Source organism: Protopterus annectens, chromosome 1.part2 (assembly GCF_019279795.1).
Source record: "Protopterus annectens isolate FY-2018-M chromosome 1.part2, PAN1.0, whole genome shotgun sequence".
NCBI lineage: Eukaryota > Metazoa > Chordata > Ceratodontiformes > Protopteridae > Protopterus > Protopterus annectens.
In genome coordinates, this window is record NC_056727.1 from 324,046,342 (window position 1) to 324,069,369 (window position 23,028).

Here is a 23,028-nt window from a genome sequence, read left to right on the forward strand (position 1 = left end):
ATATTATTTCTGTGTGTGCCAACATATATATATATATATATATATATATATATATATATATTTATTTATTTATTTTTTTAATGCATATGCCTGTATCCTTTACTATTTATGTAAGGTTAATTTATTAACCTCTATGGTCTTGTGGCTGACAGACATTATTTATTATATTTATGCATTGTTATGTATTTGAGTTGAAAGTAAGCAGTATTTGTTCTGTTGGTTAATAAGTTGTACAAAACACATCTCCCATTAGACTGCTTAGGCCAACTACCAGTGAAAGAGTTTAATACATATGATTTCATATTTCATTTGATTAATAGCAACAACTGGTAATTGGCTGCTTCTGGACCTAATCTTGAGTGGGAGTAGTACTGTTGTACAGAAATAAAGCTTTGAGAAACTGAAGAATTCTGCTAGCTTTCCTTGGGTATTGTGTATGTGTGTTGCGTGTGTGTGTGTGTGTGTGTGTGTGTGTGTGTGTGTGTGTGTGTGTGTGTGTGTGTGTGTGTGTGTGTGTTTGTGTGTGTCGCAGTTACCATGGATAAGGACACCACTGAAAAACAGCAGCTCACAGAGAGAGTAGAGAGAAAGGGGCCAGAGAATGCTTAGCAAAATCAACAGCTCTGTCAGTGAACTATGAAGGTCTAGAGATGATCTACAGTGAACTCACTTTTTAGAAATCCAGTTTTCAATTAATATATTAGGGATGGCAGAACAGGTTGCATTCTAACTGCAGGAGCCTTTGCATAAAACTTGGTCTCTACACTAATAACATAAATGGGCTAGTAGTTGTTAGCTAGCTGTGGATCCCTGCATGGTTTAGGGATTACCACAGTTCATATATTATTTGAGTGTTTGAGAGCTGCACTGTTAAACAACCATCAAAAGAAAGACTATAAGGAGGGAAGCCGACAGGTACTTATCACTTCGCATCATCCAAAAGCAACACATTTAATCCTGGGGCTTTCCCCCATATGTGGATCTCTGAGCCTGCAGGATTTACTGAGAAGAGATTAGAAATATGAGCTTCTGCCATTCTAGCAAATGCATAGCACTTTGTTAGGAATTCATTATGGAATGTTTCATGGCCCAGGTCCTCAGTTTTACCATCTAGTAAGGAATAAAAAAGGTTTTGCAGATATCAGGTTTTTTTTCAGTTTTTTTGCCAACCTGTTAATGTAACAGGTTGGCAATTGAATAATTGTTTCACAAGCATTTATTCACTATAATGGACTCTTAATTATACTGGCCCCAGAGTGGCATACACACCTCCTGATGGCATATTAATATTAATATTAATACCATAAATATGGCATGACTTGTTTACACTTCTGTATTCTGAATGTTCTTTGAATGTTCATTTATTTAAAAAGTGCCTTGAAATTAAGTGTTATATTTACATAAAAAGATGCATGCAAACATTTCTTTTTGTGTGTGTGTGTACAAATAAAACTTTATTTCATCACTCTAAACATGGTCTTTAAAGTATATGACAGATGAGTGCTTCTAAAACTGTTTTTTTTTTGTTTGTTTTGTTTTGTTTGTTTTTTAATCATCAGTGTTGAATGTCTTGGTGGGGGGGTACACAACATTTGTTGGCTGCCTGAATGTTACATTTATGGCATCTGCAGTTAGAACATTTTTGAGTGTCTGCATAAATGACAGTACTTTAGTGAGTGATTTTATTGTGTAAAAGAAGCTTTATTCACAAACAACACATCTACCTGTGCTGCTCAAATCAAAACTCAAATAATATATCTAGTGACTATAGATAACCCTGGTGTAATCTGTTCACTGAAAATGCACACTACTAACATGATCAGATTAGGATCCCCACCTGTAGGATTTTTCAAAGCTCCTAAAACAAATGGGACAACATCCTTTTCACAATCCATAGAAGGAATATCAGAGAAGTAACAGAAAAGGAAGAAAACAGAAAAAGATGTGAATTAACCCGTCACCAGAGCCTGCAAGTTTTGACAAGAAGCATGTTAAAGAACTAAAGTCACGTCTAGGGGGTGATGTTTAGTTTGAGTTTCATTAACAGATGAAGAACTAGGATTTAAAAAGTTTCTTGTTAATTCCAGCATTAAACTGCAATTTGGTGGATTTTATTACTGGTTTGCATTTGTTTACACATAATATAAATTTGAAATTAATTTTCTCTCTCTCTCTCTCTCTCTCTCTCTCTCTATATATATATATATATATATATATATATATATATATATATATATGGTCATACTTTTAAAATAATTAAGTTGTTTTATCACCCACAATCACCTCCCTGTTGAGATGTTTCAGAACACTTATGAAAGGCATTTATGCAACTTACTTTGCAAGCACAATAATGGTATATATTATACTTTTTTTATGTTGAAACTTGCATTTTATAATTACTATAAATTAATAAACGTATGGTCAGTGGGATAGCAGATAAAAGAAGACGTCTAAAACATGATGCCACATAATAATTATACAAATGTTTATTACATAATATAATAATATATAATTTAAAATACAATTTATTGCTAAGAAATTGTCATTAAGAAGTTAAACTGTGTTGTATGATATGCATTAAACATATAGGGCAGGATTCACGATGGCTTGCATGGAGTCTAAGAGTAGTGTAAGACTCCATGCAGCCATCGCGATCCAGGAACAGCCTGATTGTGCATGTAAGAGAGCACCTAAAACGACTCTTACACGGGCAGGGCGTGGATATGCTAATTACCTCACTTGCAGCCGAAAGGCATGCAAATGAGGTAAATTTGCGATCCAGGAAGCAGAAACCTGCCTGTGTAAGAGCCGTGTTATCTGCAGAAATGTACTCAGTTGACAACTGAGTACCGTTCTGTAATAACACAATGGAGCCCTGTCAGCTCCAAATAAAGGTTGCAAATGTGTCAGGCAGCATGCCAATGGCCAAATATGTGGCCATTGGCAACATACCCTGATGCAAATATGGAATAAAAATAATTTTTTTCGTGTGCTCACCGATGTTTAAATGCAGCGCAGCATCGCGCAAATGAGCTGTGCTATATAAAACATAAAAATGAAGGTTATAAACCCACAAATGTGGGTTTTATGCAAAGCATGGATTTACAATGCAGGGAATAGCAGACCAAAACAACATGGCCACCGTTTAGTGGTTGCTAAGGGGAAGCTGAGTCTAAGACATGTAACCAAGCATTAGTAGGCAATCTTATGTAAATGAGTGGTAGGATAGTGAATCCCACTGTCACATAGCAAATGAGCACATTCCGTGCAGTGTAAGAGTTACATAAGGGGAGTAACAGAGTAGGAGATAGGTGACATCACAGGGGAATGTATGAAAGGAATGCAGTTCATTGGAGCACAGTGGCATGTGACAGATGTCAGACACAAATCATGGAAAGAGGAGTGCCACAAGATAAGCATGGGAAAGCCAAGAAATGGAAGGTGTACACTGTAGATAACACCAAAGTTTCTTGCTGGGCATGCATGCGCGTGTGCGCTGGTAGGCAGTAAGACAGAATGCGCGTGTAGCGTGAGGCGTGTTTAAGGTAGACTGAGCATTTGGGAGCCTGTTTAAACACTTGTATGACTGTTTGCACTGGTGTGCGCGTTTTAACCCGAATAAGTAGATTCTAGTCCATCTAAGCATGTGTGCGTGCATGTAAGCCACTGTGAGCGTGTTTTCGCTGGTATGGCGTTGCTCCCCTGAGGAAACAGAAAGGAAAAAGGAAGCAACAGAAATAGTAGGAAGCTAGCAGAAATTACTGCTGGAGCTAGCAGGTGAAAACAATCAGAATCAGACAATTACACAGGCAAAACAGTAGCCCAGCCCAGCACTTAAAACACTGCAAACAACAGTGCAGGATGTTTCTCTCAAGAGACACTGCAAGACAGGAGTAAACTACTAGAAGTGAAAACTGAAAAAGCTTCACTCAGAGCAGAAATGCTAGGGGCTTCCATAGCTGTCATAAGGTGACATATGCAACTTGCTGAGGGTGGTGACAATGCAAATGCTGCCAGACAACCCACAGTGAGGAGACGGAGAAGAGTGTACAGGCCCAGGGTCACCTACCAGGGGTTACATGAGCTGGAGATAGTGGAGCACTATAGAGTGGACAGAGACCTCCTGCAGCAAATTGTTGAGCTGTGCAGGCCACGCCTCACACACAGAACCAACAGAGGGGAACCCATCCCAGTGGAAACCAAGGTATGTGTTGGCCTAAGAATACTAGCAACAGGTACCTTCCAGAGACCAACTGGTGATATGATGGGGATATCACAGGCATCAGCATCCAGGGTACTGCACCAGTTCCTGGATGCCATGTCAGCACATGTTGGTGATCATGTATATTTCCCCAATGCCCGTGAGGCATTGGCCAGCAATATGCATCTCTTCCAGCAAATAGCGGAATACCCTGAGGTAGTGGGTGCAATAGACTGCACACACATACACATCAAAGCACCAGCCGGTGAGCGGGGTAGGGCCTAAATTAACAGCAAGGGCTTCCCCTCCATCAACTGCCAGGTCATGTGTGATGCCCAGGGCATAATAATGAATGTGTGTGCTGGCTGCCCTGGAAGCTACCATGATTCCCATATCTGGCATCTGACACAGCTCAACCAGACATTTGCCAGTGGGGACATCCCACATGGTCACTTAGTAGGGGATGCTGGATATGCACTGGAGCCGTGGCTGATGACACCCATCAGAAATGCACACACACCTGAACAAGAACGCCATAATGAGGCACAAGCACAAACACGAAATGTAATTGAGCATGTGTTTGGGCTGCTCAAGTCATGGTTCCGGTGCCTGGATACATCTGTTGGAGCCTTGCAGTACTCACCAACTACATGTACCCAAATTGTCATGGTATGTGCCATACTACCTAATATGATTCTGAGAAAACAGCTGCAGCAGGACCAGCATAGAGCTGGGCCAAACAGCCTCCCACCATTGCCAAGCCAATCACAGGCAGAGCGTGAATCGGAGGAGGAACAACCTGAGCCTGCCCCAGTAGGCAGAAGGAGGCATGCCCAGTATGCCTTGGCCTTGGCAAAGCGGCAACGCATAGCACATACACTGGCTCAGTAGGAACCCAGGAAATGATACCTCTCTCTGACTCACACATATAGTAAAAGGGATGCCTAAGTTGACACAACCTGCTCTCAAACATGTACAGGGAGTGTAGTATGTGCATCCAACATAGGCAGCCCTGCAGCACCACCTGAGGCATGATTGCCATATGTTAAGCAATGTAACACCATGTAGTATATGCAAACATGATGACCCTGACTAGCATCCTACCCTCACCAAGCATGATGCCAGAATATGAAGACGAGATGATGAATTCCAATAATTGGCTGAAGTATTGCTGTTAGTCAAAGGGGATGCAATGTGTGCCAGCCTGGGATAAGATGCTGAGCAAGGCATGATGCTCCACCTAAACCCACCTCCATAGGTAACACAAGGGATAAGAACCTAGATGTAATGCTACCCAATGCCAGAAGTCCAAACTGAAAGATGCCTGCAGCCTAAACTCCCCCAGCATGGAGAATGTTGATATCTGTTCTGGAACAGAAAACTGGGACAAGGCTCACAAGAGCACCCTAAAACTACCAGGTTACACCTCATACTGTGCTGTACAGCCCCAAAACATGGAACAAACTACAAAAGGAGGGTGAGTAGCAATAATTGTCAAGGATAACCACACCCCATGTTGGTACCACAACAAGAAGCAGCATGGATTATCCATGCTCAAGTAACAGTGGCTAAGACTGCCTGCCAGTTTGTAGCCTGCTACAGACTACCCTCCTAATGCCAGGAACTGCACTTGGCCTACGTTGGAACACATGGAAATATCAAGCTCTCCAAACAACATTATATTGGGTGACTGAAAATACCCAAACATAGACTGGGAGCATTATTCTAGCTCCAGCACCCTAGGCCAAAGGTTCCTAGAATCCATAAACCAACATGCTCAGGAACAATGCACCACTCCCACAAGAGGAGTAAGTATACTGGATGTGATAATCAGCAACATGGGTACTGGATGGCAAGATGAGAAGTGTATCCCTCACTGGTAAGATCAGACCATAGAGTAATCACACTGGATATTCACATCCTGACCACAGTCCCTGTCCAGAAAACCACAGTGAAAACATGTGTAAAGGAAATGTTGCACTCCTCCAAACTGATGTGGAATCCATTAAAGGCCCTGTGCCTGTGGAAAATATGGGCCACACCTCAGAACCCTTTATAAATGCATTCTATGAACATAGTCAGGAATGCATGGATTATGCAATCCCAAATAAAACCAAGACCCAATACCATACACACAGGCATCTGGCATGGTGGACCACAGCCATTACCAAACCATGCAAGAGAATGAGGAAGCCACCACATGATAGAGCAAACCCAAAAGGGAAGTAATCTCTGATCAGTATTATGGCAATAAAATATGGCCAGTCATACAATCCACTAAGGCCAGCTACAACAAGTTGAATATGTAAATCTTGGGCAATGTTACACCTGCCCCATGTACACAGACAACCCCTCCACCCCCAAGAAATACAAATATATGTGAGAGATGCAACCATCTATCCAAACTGGAGGCTGAGCTCACTCAACTCAGTACTGCCTAAACTAGTCAGGAGGAGAAGGTAACCACACACACCACAAACCCAGTCTCACATAGACCTATCACAACTGCAAACCAAATACATAAACACAGAAAAACATTCCCGGAGGCTATAATTAAAAAACACCAAATCAACAGAGGCCTCCAAAGCAGACACCCAAGCAACCACTACCCTCAAGCATAGCACATGCAACACATAGTACACAAAGTGGGTGTGTCAAACAGTCACAGCCTGTAAGGACAAACAACATGCCTGATACACTTGTAATAGGTGACTCCATAGTCAGACACACTGATATCCCGCTCACCAGACTGAACAAGGAAAAGGGTACAGTAAGCTGCCTGTAGGCTGCTACAATCTGCCACATAACACAATCATGCAGGTCACTCCAAAGCAAGTACAAATAGGACTCAGTCATTGTCCATGCTGGTGTGAATGACCTGAGACGTACCTCCCTGGACTACATGTAAAGAGACATAGAAGAGCTCTCCGATTATGTAGGCCAGGTCGGTATGACTCTGACCCTGATCAGCATCCTACCCCCACCAAGAATGATGCCACAGTACAAACACAGAATGATCAGCTTTAACAATTGGCTCAATTACTGGTGTCATTCCAAGGGGATACAATGTGTGTCTGTTTGGGATGTCATGCTTGACAAGCCACGCTGCTTTGCCAGGAATGGCTTGCACCTGTCACCCCTGTGTGTCTGGATATTGGCTAAGGCTCTTGCCACTTCCATAGTGCCTTTTGTAGGCAAGGCTGAAAAGACAAACCCACCTCCCCAGAAAACATAAGTGGAAAAAACATGAGAATAATGCTGCTCAATGCTAGATGTCTAAACCACAAGATGCACGCTCTCGAGGCCCTCCCCAGTATGGAAAACATCGATGTCTGTGCAGTGATGGAAACCTGCATCATGGCTCCTGAGAGCACCCCAGCACTACCAGGTTATACCTCAAATCATGTTTTTCGACCCCAAAACCTGGACCAAACCACAAAAGGAGGGGGAGTATCCATATTCAGCAAAGATACCCACATGCCCAGGTTACTGACAATGCACGAAGCATCAGAGACCATCCATGTGCAACTAACTGTAGGCAAAACTGCTGTACAGTTTGTAGCATGCTACAGACCACCCTCTCAGACCCAGGAACACCATTCAGCCTCCCTGAAGACACTGGAAAGTATGAATGTCTCCCCAAATACCAAACAAGGTACTCACAAATCACCACATAGGTGGTAATCCATTACATATGGAAGAAGTAATCAGGGACCTAGGGACACAAGTGCACATTAACCTGTCATGCAACACTCACATTGCCAACATGGCTAGGAAGACCACCTATATTGGCCACCTTATCATGAAAGGATTCACATCTACATCAAGAGAGGTCATTGTGCCCCTATACTCTTCTCTTATCAGGCCCATAAGTGAGTACAATGCCCCATTTGGGATGTACCGTACCCGACACCTGCAGCAGTTAGAAAGACCTCAAAAGTGCCTGACCAAGAGGATAAAGGGTGTCAAACATTTGTCATATGCTGCCTGGCTGACAACATCCCAGCTGTATGCAGTCACATACTGCATACTCAGAGGTGATGCATTCCCGATGTACAAGGTCATGTCCAATACAGAATTGATGGACATGCTCCATCTCAGAAAATCCAAAGACATTAGAGCCATGAGAGCGACAGATGTCAACCTTAACACATAAATAAATCGGATGTGCTGGAGGGACAGATTCCTAACCCAGAGGCTTCCTACACTCTGGAACAGAACCCACTCCATGTTAGGCAGAGCCCCTCACTGACTCTCTTCAACAGGAATTTTGCCAAGTGGATGGGAGATTGTAGATTTACACTGGGGGTCTTCAGTGAGTCACTTCTAGACAGAGGCACAGTAAAGTAAACACTAAATGGCCATAATATTCACATAGCAAGGGGTGGCGAAAGCCACACACACTCTGGCTAGGCTGATAAATGCCCTAGGGCAGATAGCCCAGTATGAACCTATGAACCTATGGAGATACAAATTGTACAGGACACTAAGGATAATCACAAGGCTGTCTTAACTGATGGTAGGAACCTTGTTGGGAATTCACAGATATGCTCTGAATTACCAAATATTACAAACAATACACCAAACCCACACACATTGCCAACATCCAACCTGACAGGTTCAGTGCAACCCCCCCCCCCCCAAAATGACAAATATCTATCCCAGCAGAGTGCTGAGGTAACAGGCAGCATCTTCAAAGCAAGACACACAGCATCAATGGTACGAGATGGTGCCCTGGGCTGTGTCCAACATGAACTCCAAGAAGAATGGAATGCCAAATAACACTACTGCTTAATATCAGCCTTACCACAGGATATGTACCCAAAGAGCAGTGCACAGCAACAGTGGTCCCTCTCCACAAAGGTGGTGCCTCAATGGATACTGCAAACTATCATCCCAGAATCCTGACAAGCTTGGTCTGCAAAGCTATGGAAAGGATCATCATGGACCTCAGAAATAAAGATATTGGGGACCTACGGACACTGGACCCTACCCAGCGTGGCTTTCTTAAAGGCAGATCATGCCCTTTAAACATGTCTGACTCATTTGAAACAGTCACCAAGGCCATTGATGAGGGGAATGTGGTCCACACAGCCTATCTGGACCTTGCAAAAGCCTTCCATACAATACCCCACGTGTTCATTATAGATAAGCTCACCAGCTTAAATATAAACCCCTATGTCAGTAGATGGGTTGCAAACCAGCCCAAGGACAGAACTGACATGGTCAGACATGCTGCAGCCATGTCAGACTACAAACCAGCTACAACTGGCATCCCACAAGGCTCAGTCCTGGGACCTCCCTTGCATGGTATATACTTCCCATAGGTGCAGGCCAACATGGAAGGACTGTGTCTGAACAAGTTTGCAGAGGACTACAAACTGGGCACCTTATCTGACCCTCCAGCTGACACAAGCATCCTACAAAAGGGCCACATAGAAACAGACAACTGGTGCCAGAGCCATGTCATCAAGCTAATTGCAGAAAAGTGTATAGTCATCCCCTGTGGATAAACAGTAAGTGCCCACCAATTACCACATAGGTGTTAACCCATTAAGTACTTGGAAGTAATAAGAGACCTGGGGACACAATTTGATAGATATCTTGCATTTGACAACCATGTGGCTGTAGTGGTTACAGAAACATACCATATACCTAATCATGATGTTAGTCAGATCTAGATCAGGGGAGGTCATCGTGCCTCTTCAGTCATCCTTCATCAGCCTCACAATTGAGTACAATGGCCCCTGTGAGATGCACCTCAGCAGACACCTCCAGCAACTGGAAAGACCCCAAAAGTACCCCACCAGGAGGATCAAAGAGCTCAAACAGATGCCATGTGTTGCCTGATTAAACAAACCTCAGCTCCACACAGTGCCATACTGACTGCCCAGAGGCAATCTGTGCCTGATGTATAAAGCCATGTCCAAGCTGGAATCAATGAACATGCTGCACCTTATACAATCTGAATGCCAGTGAGCTATGCACATGAGAGACCTGAACCCCAGCACTGACATACATAGGACATGCTGTAGTGATTGATCTATAACCCAGAAGCTCACTCCAATCTTGAGTAAACTCCCAGTACAGGTTAGCCAGAGAGTCCCTCATTGACTCTCCTCAACAGGAATCATGATGAGTGGATGGGAGATGGTAGGTTTACCCTGGGTATCACTGTTATGTCATGGGTAGACAGAGGCACATTATACTAACCATGAAATATGTGATGTCAAATTCCAGTTACAATGTGTGTTGAAGGACAAACACACTCTCTGACTAGCAGTAGAAATGGCCTAGGGCACATCACTAGTGTTTGTCAATGTCCACCCAAGTTGTGGAATACACTACCAATGTTGGACAAGCCTGGTGTAAGTAGTCCATATCCGAACAAAATGCAGCATGGTCATATGTGCACAACTGGCCCTTAACCAGTCTGGTGTGCTCACTATGAATATTGAAAGCAGTGATAGGACTGAAACCCAGGATACTGTCCACCACAGTGAAAGTACTGAACCAGTACACTATACAATATTACAGTGTATGGTCATTATGAAAGGATGTTGACAACTGTATGCAAACTATCCCATGGAAACCCTGCAGGCACAGTATAATCCCTGTTGGGTTCAGACACAAAGCAGTTGGGCAGTATGTACACAACATGACTCCCAACACACAACTATAAATGTGAAATATTGTGGCAGTTCACACACACCCACAAATGTGGTGGACTGAAGATCTCAAAATATGGAAAGCACACACTGGGCATGCTCACACACTTTGATAAATGAGACATATGTCAGGCAACAAGCCATGGAATATGCCTGAACTGGGCATGCTCACACACGTAGGCCATGTCTCAGTTTAGCAGTTGGCCACACATATGTGGTATTTGTATGTGTTAAACCAGGAACCAACCACAAGACAGCAATCTGCCCAGTGCACACAGTTAAATGACTACAGAGACATAAGTTAAATAGTGGATCCCACACATATTCAAACATCTTCCACAGATACACAAGTTGTACAAAGAAACAGGGAAAGCTATGGCAATAAAGACCTGCCAACAGTTTATCAGCAACAAATATTGTGCATCTGAAAATTAAACATATGGGTGTAGAGGTCAATACTAGGCTGTTTGCCCTAGGGAATACAAGCTTAGCCAGAGTGTGCTTGGCATCTGCCTTCCTAGTACAGTAGGCTACTGTGCCTCTGTAAAGTAGGTCACAGAAGGCACCATGTAAGGCTAGTGTGCTATGCCTCCGTCAAGCAGGGACACAGTGGAGATCCCAGGGGTTGAATTTGCAATGTCACATCCATGTTTGAATCCTGCAAATGCTCAGTGTGTGTGTGTGTTTGGGTGAGGGGGGTTAGTGTGTGTGCAATTCTGTGTGAAAGAAATGTCCCTTTTGCCAACTAGAAGAACACACTGCATGATGCACACTCCTCTTTCTAAACACTGATGATCTCAGCACCCTATAAGTACAGCAGGAGAAGGGAAACTTCCCAGTAATTTGGATAGTGTGCTCTGCTAATGCGTCACTCGCAAGTGTCATAACATAGTTAGATAGGAGTTTGAATCCTGCAAATGCTCAATGTGTGTGTGTTTGTGTTTGGGTGAGGGGTATTAGTGTGTGTGCAATTCTGTGTGAAAGAAATGTCCCTTTTGCCAACTACAAGAACACACTGCATGATGCACATTCCTCATTCTAAACACTGATGATGTCAGCACCCTATAAGTACAGCAGGAGAAGGATAACCTCCCAGTAATTCGAATAGCGTGCGCTGCTAATGCGTCGCTCTCAAGTGTCATAACATAGTTAGGTGGGGGCTTGAATCTTACAAATGCCATGTGTGTTTTTGTCACACAGTTTGTCCATGTGTGTGGGGTATTGCTCTTAATATTGTATGACATAGATCATATCAGTAATGTCAATGCACACATGAGGTATGTGTGTGCCACATGGACATATGTACCTGTGACCTGAAATAGTTCCCATGTGTGAAACCTGCCTCATGTGAATACATGTAATTTGCATTACACAACTTTATGCCTGTAGTTTTCTGTGCAGGGGCTGCATTTGGTATGTGAATATACAGTGAGAGTAGTCTATGGTGTCATCTTACCAGCGAGGGATACACGTCTGGTCTGGAGCATATAGTCCACATGTTGGCGATGAACAGGTGCAGCATGTATTTCCCACTTGTGGGAGTGGTAACAAGTCGTTCCATAGCAATTGAGTGTATGGATTCTAGGAACTTTACACCTAGGGTGTTGGAGCTACAGTAATGCTCACAGTCTATGTGTGGGTAAATGAAGCTGCCCAATATATTGTTGTTTGGAGACACCTGCAGATATACATGTCTTCTTAAGTAGGCCAAGTGTGTTACCTGGGTTTGGGAGTGTGGTGTGTGCCAGGCTATGAACTGGACGGCAGTCTTACCCACTGTTAGTTGCACATGGATAGTCTCTGATGCTTCGTGCTGTGCCACCAACCTGGAGGTGTGTGTATCTTTGATGAATATTGATACTCCCCCTCCTGTTCTGTTTTGGTGCAAGTTATGTGGCTGACAAGCATGGTATGAGGTATAACCTGCCAGTGCTGGGGTGCTTTTGGGGGCTTTGAACCAGGATTCTGTTACTACACAGATATTGATGTTCTCCATGCTAAGGACAGTTTCCAGTGCATGCATCTTGACGTTTACACTGCTGGCATTGAGTAGCATTACTATTAGTTTCCTATCCCTTGTGATACCTATGGAGGTGGTCTTGTCTGTTGAGCCTTGCCTAAAAAAGACACTATGGGTGTATCAAGAGCCTTTGCCAATATCCGAAAGCCCATGGGTGACAGGTGCAAGCTGTCCCTAGCATAGCAGTGTGGCTTGTTGAGCATGTCATCCCAGGCTGACAGGCATTGGATCCCCTTTGAATGACACTGAAACATAAGCCAATTGTCTGAATTGATCATCTTGTCTACATATTGTGGCATCATTCTTGGTGAGGGTAAGATGCTACTCAAGGGCAGGGTCATACCAGTCTGGGCCACATGCTCAGAGAGCTCCTCTATGTCTCTCATCATGTAGTCCAGGGAGGTATGTCTCAGGTCATTCACACTGGCATGGACACCAACTGAGTCATATCTGTACATGCCTTGGAGTGACCTGTGTGCTTGTGTTATGCGGCAGATCATAGCGCCTGACAGACATCTCACCGTGACCTTCTCCTTGTTCAGCCTGGTGTGCGGGACATCAGTGTACCTGACGATAGATGCACCCATCACAAGTGTAGCAGGTGTGTTGTTTAGCCTTACATGCTGTGACTGTTCGGCACACTAGCTTTGTGAGCTATGTGTTGCACGTGTTCTGTTCTGGGGTAGCGGTTGCTTGTGTGTCTGCTTTGGAGGTGTCTGCTGCATAGGCAGACCTTTATTTAGAGACTCCGAGTATGGTTGTGTGTGTTTATTTGTTTGGATTGCTGTCGTGGTAGGTCTATGTGAGACTGGAATTGTAGTGACCGTGGATTCCTTCTCCTCCTGACAGGTTTTGCCAGTAGTGAGTTGAGAGAGCTTAGCCTGCAGTTTGGATATATGGTTGCATCTCTCACATGTGGTGGAATTTGTTGGGAGGACGAGAGGGTTGACTGTGTAAATGAGGCAGTTGTAACATTGCCTCTAGATTCCCAGATTCACCAGCTGGACCATGGAGGAGATTGACAACTGACCTTTGAACATGCTAGGCTAGTATTGGGAATTCCTTTATAATTAACAACAAAAAGGGCCAATGGGGAACACGATACGTAAGGTGAGTTTGTGAGGGTGTAGTGCTTTTAATTTGTTAGTGCTGGCGTATATAAATGCTTTAGTGAGCAAGTGCCAGGTATCTCAAATGCAATGTGTTACAGGTAACTTAATTGCATAACTGACAAACACTAACTTTCTGTCAAGTGAAACAAAGACATACATACAGTAAGCAATGCACACATAACTAGAGATTCTCAGAGGCGCTGTGAAGCTGCATTTCAGGTGGGATTAGTGTTTCAGGGAAATAACAAGCAAACAAGCATACAAACAAAGCTACAATCAGCAGGCATGGATCTAGTCTATGCTACAGCAAACAAGGTGTACCAATTTCAGTAAGAAACAGTTCAAATATGCAGGCACTATAAGCCTTTAGCCAGAAATTCCCACCTTAGACGGGCAGAGTCCAGCCTCTCCTCCCACAAGAGTGCAGACCATGAACCTTTGTAATGTGAAATAACTGGCCTGAAGCCCAACTGCTTAAACCAGAACTAATACACATTTATAATGACAGACACTGAGCCCTCAATCAGCATTCCCCAACTTAGTAGGCTATATGCTACCTGTCCTGCCACCACAGTATCCCTGACATTTAATGAGACTCACCTCCTGTCATAGTTAATGTGTGTTTTGGGGCTGTCAAGCATTGTATGAGGTGTAACCCGGTAGTGCTAGGGTGCTCTTTGGAGTCTTGAACCTGTTGCCTATTACTGCACAGATATCAACATTCTCCATGCAGAGTAGAGGTTGTACTGCATGCATCTTGCAGTTTACATGTCCACCATTGAGTATCATAACTTCTATTTACTTATTCCCTGTGCTACCTATGTAGGTGGCCTTCTGTTTACAGCCTTACCAGCAGAATGCAAAGATGTGCAGACATTACACTATGGTAATTTATAGGGGTGTACCAAACAATACAATGACAATCATACTGTTAATGCATCAGGCATGCTGGTATATACCCACAATGATATCATTACACTGCACAGTTGACAACATGATAATATTACTACACATATATGTAGTCACCCTGTACATCAGCACCATGTTAACCGGTCCTGCATCGATGTTACAGATTGCAGGAGGTGGCACAGTTTCATCATATGCACAGGGTGTGTACTTGGTATGCCTGAGTCTGCCACTGATACAACCAATCAATATGTATGTGTGTGTGTGTGTTAGTGAGGGACAACCATAGAAGATGGGGCAATGTTGATGCAGTGTGTGCGTGTATGTGTTAGCCCTAGGTGTTAGCATTATGCATGTGTGTATGCATGCACATAGTTCCACCTTGTGGCCACCATATACGGGTGTTTGTGGACAGCCACAGACTGTACCTGCCAGGTCATACAGATCACTGTCTCTGGCCACGGACATGGTACCTGTGCCTGGCAGGGGTGCTACAGACAGTATCAGGTACTAAGCCAGACTGGCTACTGTCATCAGAAGCAGGTGGTTGTTGACTGGAGACATGTCCCTGCTGGGACTGTCCAGAGCCACGTGCACGTGGTCTCCTAGGGTGGTCTGATGACAGCACAGACCCAGCATTGCTGGGGCTGGTACTGGCACTATGTGAGTGGTCGCTGGTTTGTTGTCATCCGCGATGACTGCCAGCTGCTGCTGTTGCTGGCATTCATCCATGTCGACGCCTCAACCACCCTGCGTTACCCTGGCTCATGGACATGTAGTTGTGGAACAGATCTAATGTGCCCCCCCAACGTCTGTCAATGACCTCATTGAAATTACGGATGGCAGCCGCAACGTCACGCATAGTGTCATTCATAGCAGTGTGATGTGCTCTCAGCTCCCTCAGACCCTGTCTGGTGTACCGTTTCATATGTGACTGTGCCTGCATTACAGCCCGGAACATAGCTGAGGTTGAAAGACCTCTGTGGGCATGTCTGACAGGGGCAGTACGACCACGGATGCTCCCACGAGACCCCTGGACATCTGCCTGTGTGGTACCATGTCAGGACTCTGGCCATGGCTGCTGTGAGGGGATGCATGTGCCACTGATACCCTGGTCAATGCCCACTGTATGCTGTCCATCACCTAGGGATATTGGTGACAATGGATGTATTGGCAGGATGACTGTGTGCATTGATGGGGTTGACAGCTGTGTACTGTCGATTGGCTGACCAACAATGGACCCTGGAACACCTCCCTGTGCCATTACACAGGTATCATCATTATCACTATCCCCAGCAGCAGATTCAGGTTCCCTGCTGCACACCACCAGAGCAGCACCAGAACCTGTGAGAAGAAGACAGGAAACACAGTTTACAATGTGCACACAATGTTACCACACATGCACACATGGGCACATGCACACATGGGCACATGCACACATGCACACATGCACACTCCTCAGTACATGAGATACAAACACACAGACACAGACACACCTGCAATCACACACATAGCAATACCATTTTAGGGTATTGCTACTATTACTATCATAAGTATTAAAGGAATGTTATTACACACTCACCAGCATGGATTGGCTGCCTTGCTGTTACACCAGAGGGACCTGCACAAATAAGACATTCATTGTCAGTGGGCACAACTGTGCCATTGATACTGTGAGTATGATACAGTTCAGTAGTACAACAGTTGGCTTTCACAGGTGTACTGCCGATATTGAGAATATCACTCTTGCACAATAATTACCAGGATAATAGCTACAAACACAGTACACACCTCACACATGCATAAACTACCAGTGTAGAGAACAGTCAAATATAGATATGGCATGTTACCTGCACGCTCCAAGTCCTCCTGCTGGGTGGCTCCAGCCTCCATCATTACACATGTGTGTGGATGTTGTTGTTGTTGGGATGGAGCCACAACACTTAGGAGGAGCCCCTCCAGTCTGGTGAGGGGGGGGGGTGTATAGCCGCCCCACCACCTGTGGTAAGCTGTTGCCTATGGATATCAGCCGCACGCTGATGGACATTTCTAATTAAATCACTGCAGTGATGGTGTACCTGCTCATATGTCCAGTTGTGCATGCCTATATCATTTACCCGATGGACAAGGTCTTGCCACAGTGCAGCCCTCTCCTGCTGGTTCTGGCTCGTGAGGGAAAAGAGTGTGGCAAAATCACGCACCAGGCTCTGGTGTATCTCCTCTTCCTCTGCAGCAGAGTATGTGGGATTGCGCTGGTGCACCATTGCCCTGGAAGGGAAAGAAAAATATGTGAGCAAGTGATATGGCACACATAAAACTCTACTGTAGTGATATCACTGAACTGCCATATATAGCACCTGTCTATCTATTGGGAGATACACATGTGAATGACCACATATCAGTGCTCAGCTGACAACTCTCTGACAGTGCCTGGCACACTCCATACAACAAACAAGTATACTCCAGCAGTCGGCACACTGTTTGAGGTCCAATGCACAGCCTCACACTGGGGGTATGTATCAAGGTAATGTATGGGGAACATTGTCAACCCATGCAATGCATGCAATGCACAGTACAAATGTCACTGGTAATGCACCGTAGTTTTTGTTGCCATAACCATACCTACACCACAGTCACATACTGGGAACCACAGCACAACACATGGCAATGCAGTATGTTTGTATCTCAATACCTGACACATCTTTCTCTGGCCTCACACCAAGGACACTCACTACCATGACAGACACAAAGTCATGCTGAGCAATCACACCATTACAGACCTTTCACACAGTCAGTGGCACACGCATTCCACCTCACATAGTTGGTATTGCAATGAGTACATGTGTGTGTGCATTGTGTCAAAGGCAGGTAGTATGTTATTGGGCCTGGGCCTACAGCAGCATACTGTTATGCTACCCTGCCCCTTGGGACACATGTAATGTGGTTGTACTTGCTCCTGTCAAACAGTTACACAGGGTGACTCATATGGCATACTACCTATCTGCATAACATTCAACAGGGGTATGTCTGATATCTACTAATGGGGAGCCTTGCTTCATAATGCTGGGTGGTTTATCCAGGGTATGGCCTTTTTGTGGGTAGGAACCTGTACCTCCACCATGTGCTCTTTACTGCGGTGCCAAGGATGACAGACATAGGTCATTTATGCTGGGGATATTGTGAGGTGTTACCATGGTTGTTGGACAACTGTTATGGGTGTGACTTAACTATGTATATCCAGCAGTGGTATGCTCTGTGTCGGTAGTTTGAGAGGCACTCTATCTGTGGTTTCGTCAGTCACTCTGCATAGGTAATGTGTTTGAGGGCATTATCACTGTTTGTTAGGTATGAATGTATCCTTCTCCCTTTCTGTAGTTGTCATGGGAGGTACATACCATGTAGGACATTGTGAGGTGTAGAGGGGTACAGTGACCTACATTTCACTAGCTGACACACCATTTCCGCTGACATGTACCATGTACAGGTATTACAAGACTGGTGTGCCACTGTGAATATCACAGGGGAGGCTATTGTACACTTGTTTCCCATGTTCCCTCCTGACACATCCAGTAGTAGGCAGGCAACCACATATGTGGTGGTTAGTGGTGTAAGTGTTTTGGAATGGGGTATGGTACTCCTGTATCCGCACTGGTGTTCAGTACAAACCTTTGTCACCAGGCACCTATTGCAATACATCTGCACACATGTGCCTCTCTCAGTATATATATATATATATATATATATATATATATATATATATATATATATATATAGAGAGAGAGAGAGAGGGTGAGAGATAGAGAGAGAGAGATATTCATATATATACATATCTGTACACATGCATATCTGTCTGTATATGTGTATGTATCTCTATATATCTATATATGTATGTGTCTATTACATAATATGTGTATATACATATTCTATCCATCTATCTATATATGTTCATAGGTAAGTACTAGGCTATCGGCCCTAGGGCCCATACAAGCCTAGCCAATAAATGTACCCTGGCTTTCGCCACCCAAGAAAGGTATTTTCCTATGCCCCTGTCGAGCAGAGCCACAGATGTGATCCCCAGGGTGAATTCCCCATTTCCCATCCAATCATAAGGATCTTTCTTGAAGAGTGCTAATGAGGAACTCTGTTTGACATAGATAGGTAGTCTGTTCCAGAGTATGGGAAGTGTCTGGGACAGGACTCTATCCCTCCAGCATGTTCTGTTTATTGTGGTGACAAGGTTAAGGTCCCTAGAGCATGTAGCTCAGAGGGATTGGGATTTCTTTAAGTGGAGCATGTCCAACAGCTATAGGTTTGACATAGCTGTGTATGTTAGGCAGAGATCACCCCTGAGTAGGCGATATGCCATGGAGTCAAGCTGTAGTTTTTTGAGACGGTCTGCATAGGGCATCTGTTTGAGGCCAGTAATCCTCTTTGTGAGGTATTTCTGTGGTCTTTCCAGTTGTTGTAGTTGTCCTGTGAGGTACATACCAAAAGGAGCATTGTACTCTATTATGGGTCTAATGAGTGATGAGTTGAAGGGAACAATGACCTCTTTTTTCTGGATGGGAATCCTTTTGTGATGAGATGAGCCACATAGAAGGATTTCCAGACCACTGTGGCGATGTTATTATCAAAGGAGAGACTACTGTGCACCTGTGTCCCAAGGTCTATTATCACATTTTCGGCATTAAGTAGACTACCAGCTATCTGGTAGTTCATGGGTACAGAGTTTATTCCACGGGGATGACAATACACATTTTGGCATTGAGCTTCAGGCCATGGCTTTGACACTAGGTATCTGTCTCAGTGAGGGCCTTTTGTAGTTTGCCCACATCATTAGGGGTTGCGATTATGGCTCCTAGTTTGCAGTCATCTGCAAACTTTGTTAGCCACAGACCTTCTGTGTTGGCCTGCACTTCGGAGAAGTAGATACCAAACAGGGGAGGTCCCAGGACTGAACCCTGTGGTACTCCACTTGTCACTGGTCTGATGTCAGATTTGGAATATGCTACTTTCACAGTGTGGGTTCTGTCCATGAGCCAGTTGTCAACCCATCTTATGACATAGGGATTTATACTTAGTTTAGTGTGCTTATCTATAATTCCAGAATGGGGGATGGTGTTGAAAGGCTTGGCAAGGTCTGCATAAGCTGTGTGAACCATTTCACCATCATCTATAGCTTTGGTGACTGCTTCAAAGAAGTCAATCAGGTTTAGGAGACATGATCTGCCTTTTACAAATCCAAACTGAATAGGGTCCAGAGTTTGGAGATTACCAATGTCTTTGTTTATGAGTTCCATGATGGTACATTCCATGGCCTTGCAGACCAGGCTCGTCAGGCTAACAGGGCGGTGGTTACCGTGGTCCATCGTGGCTCCCCCTTTGTGGAGTGGGATGTGTTGTGGTGCGCCATTCAGTGGCTACAAAGCCTGAGGTGAGGCTATGATTGAACATGGTACTGCGGTAGGGTGCCAGTTCATTCAGTGGTTCATGTAGAATGCAGCCTGGGATATTGTCAGGTCCCATGGATGCTGTGTTCTTGGCTTTGGAGAGTGTGTATTTTACCTGTGCAGCTGTGATTATAGGGACTTTACATTCTTCCAGTATAGAGATGGGCCCTCTAGGGGGTGAGAGGGGGGTAAAGTTAGCACTGAACCTATCTGCCAGGATGTTGGCAATATCAGTTGGTTCTGTATATTTAGTGCCATTGTGCTGTACCTCAGAGCAGATCTGAGTGTTCCCATTTAGATTCTTGACATAGCTATAGAATGCTTTGTGGTTGTCTTTAGAGTTAGTGGCAATTTTGTTTTCATAACTAGCTTTGGGGGATTTTATGAGGAATCTCAGCTTCTTACTGAGGTTGACCAGGGAGTTCCTCCAGTCATGGGAATTTACTTATTTTTGCAACAGTGTCTTTCTTCTGATGTAGAGTTTGTTTATGGCAGAGGACCACCAGACTGGCTTCCTTTGTCTGGGGGATAACATCTTGGTTCTATTAGGGATAGCATGATCCATGCACTCATGTAAGTGCTTATACAGTGCATTTGTGTAGGATTCAGCAGTCATATCTCTATTGTCCGTCTGCATGGGTGTCATGCAGTTTGCCACTTTTGTCTTAAGAAGTGTGACATTGGCTTTTGAGAAGTTTGTTACGATGGTGCCCCTAATTGGGGCTGGGGGTGGGATGTGGATGTCTAGGCTGATTACCTTGTGGTCGGATCTGACCAACGAGGAATTGACCTCTGGTGTGGTACTCCGGTTTCCCATGTTGGTGATGACCAAGTCTGGGATATTGCTGCCCCTGGTGGGGGTGTGAATAAGTTGATCCAAGGCATTGGCATTTATGAAATCTAGAAAACGTTGAGCAATAGAGTTGGTACAGGTGTAGCTTTTCCAGTTAATGGTGGGGTAGGTGAAATTGGCCATTATTAGGGTGCTGGGTTGTACCCAGTACTTTCCAGTGTATCATGAAATGAGGGGTGTGAATCCTGGGACATGGTGGGGGGTCTGTAGCAAGCTACGATTTGGATTGCGTTCTTGCCCAGAGTTAGTTGCAATTGGATACCTCAGATGCATTATGCTGTGCAACTAGCCTGGAGGTGTGGATATCCTTAATGAATATGGACACGCCTCTGCCTTTAGTGCTTCTTTCTGGGTTAGGTGGCCAACAGGTGTGGTATGAATTGAAGCCCGGTAATGCAGGGGTGCTCCCTGGAGCTTTGAACCAGGTCTCTGTCACTGCATAGATGTCACAGATGTCACTGTTTACAGTGGTGTATTTGTCATTTGAACCTTGCCTGACAAAGGCACTATAGGGGTGGCATGAGTCTTAGCCAGTATCCGGAATCCTGAGGGCGACAGGTGCAGGCCATCTCTGGCAAAGCAATTGGTCATGTCGTCCCAGGCAGACAGATGCTGGATCCCCTTAGAATGACACCAGAAGCTTAGCCAATTGTTGAGGTCAATCATTTTGTCCTTGTACTGTGGTATCATTCTGGGTCTATCTATTTCTACATCCCTCTCTATCTATGTATACATATATGCACATTATATATAGATACATATATAAATATACATACATATACATATATATATATATATATATATATATATATATATATATATATATATATATACCTTTTTATTTACACATACGAATACACACACTAACATACTGCTAAACATTCATTACTGTACAACCTACATTGTACGTTGCACTACAACCTACATTGTAATGTGCACATAGCATCCTTCACATACATATGTATGTCCAGCCTTCACTAACAGTTGCAATATGTCCCCTGCCCTATGCACATCTTCATATATATCTATATACAGACTGCTAACACATATGGAGGGTTCACAGTATGTAGACTATTACATTATTAGTTTACATTACCTTTGTTGGACACTGCTATTTTTGATGGCTTGCTGCTTGGTAGCCTGCTGCTCTGTAATGTAGTAGTTTTGGCAGTCTGTGTCTCTTATTTGTTTTTTTTTTTTTTATTTATTTGTTTTTATTTATTTATTTTCTCTCTCTCTCTCTCTCTGTCTCTTCCTCCGGCTGTTGAAATGAACGTATTGCATGTGTGGACTGGGAGTACAGGCTGCTTTTGTAGGTATATGCAAATGTGCATGTGATGGCCTCTGTACCAATTGTTAGCCAGCATTTGCTAATTGCATGCAGCCTGCTGTGTGGTAATTGCAGTTCTCACTGTGATTTCAGGACAGTGCTATAAAATGTTATGTGAAGTAGGCGTAGCCCTTTCAGATTTTCAAGGTGGGGACCATGCTGGTATGCTGTGGACACTGTTGTGTGAGCGTAAAGGTTGGTATGTCTCTCATATCTCAGGCTGTGTTGTAGGCACTGATATGCATGTTGTACTGACTCCTGACTATTGCTTCCTACAGTTTATTCTTCTCAGTGTGTATGCTAACTGACACCTAATAATACTAATACTGTTTAAATGGGAGTATGTGCTTTCCTGTGGGACTTGTGGAGTAACTGGTTTACAGCAGAGGTTCTTGCAATTTGTTGCTATGGCTTCACTATTTAGCCTTTACATTCACTTCTTGGAGGCCTGCTAGGTGTCATTACTGGACTGTGTTGCTATGGCTTTC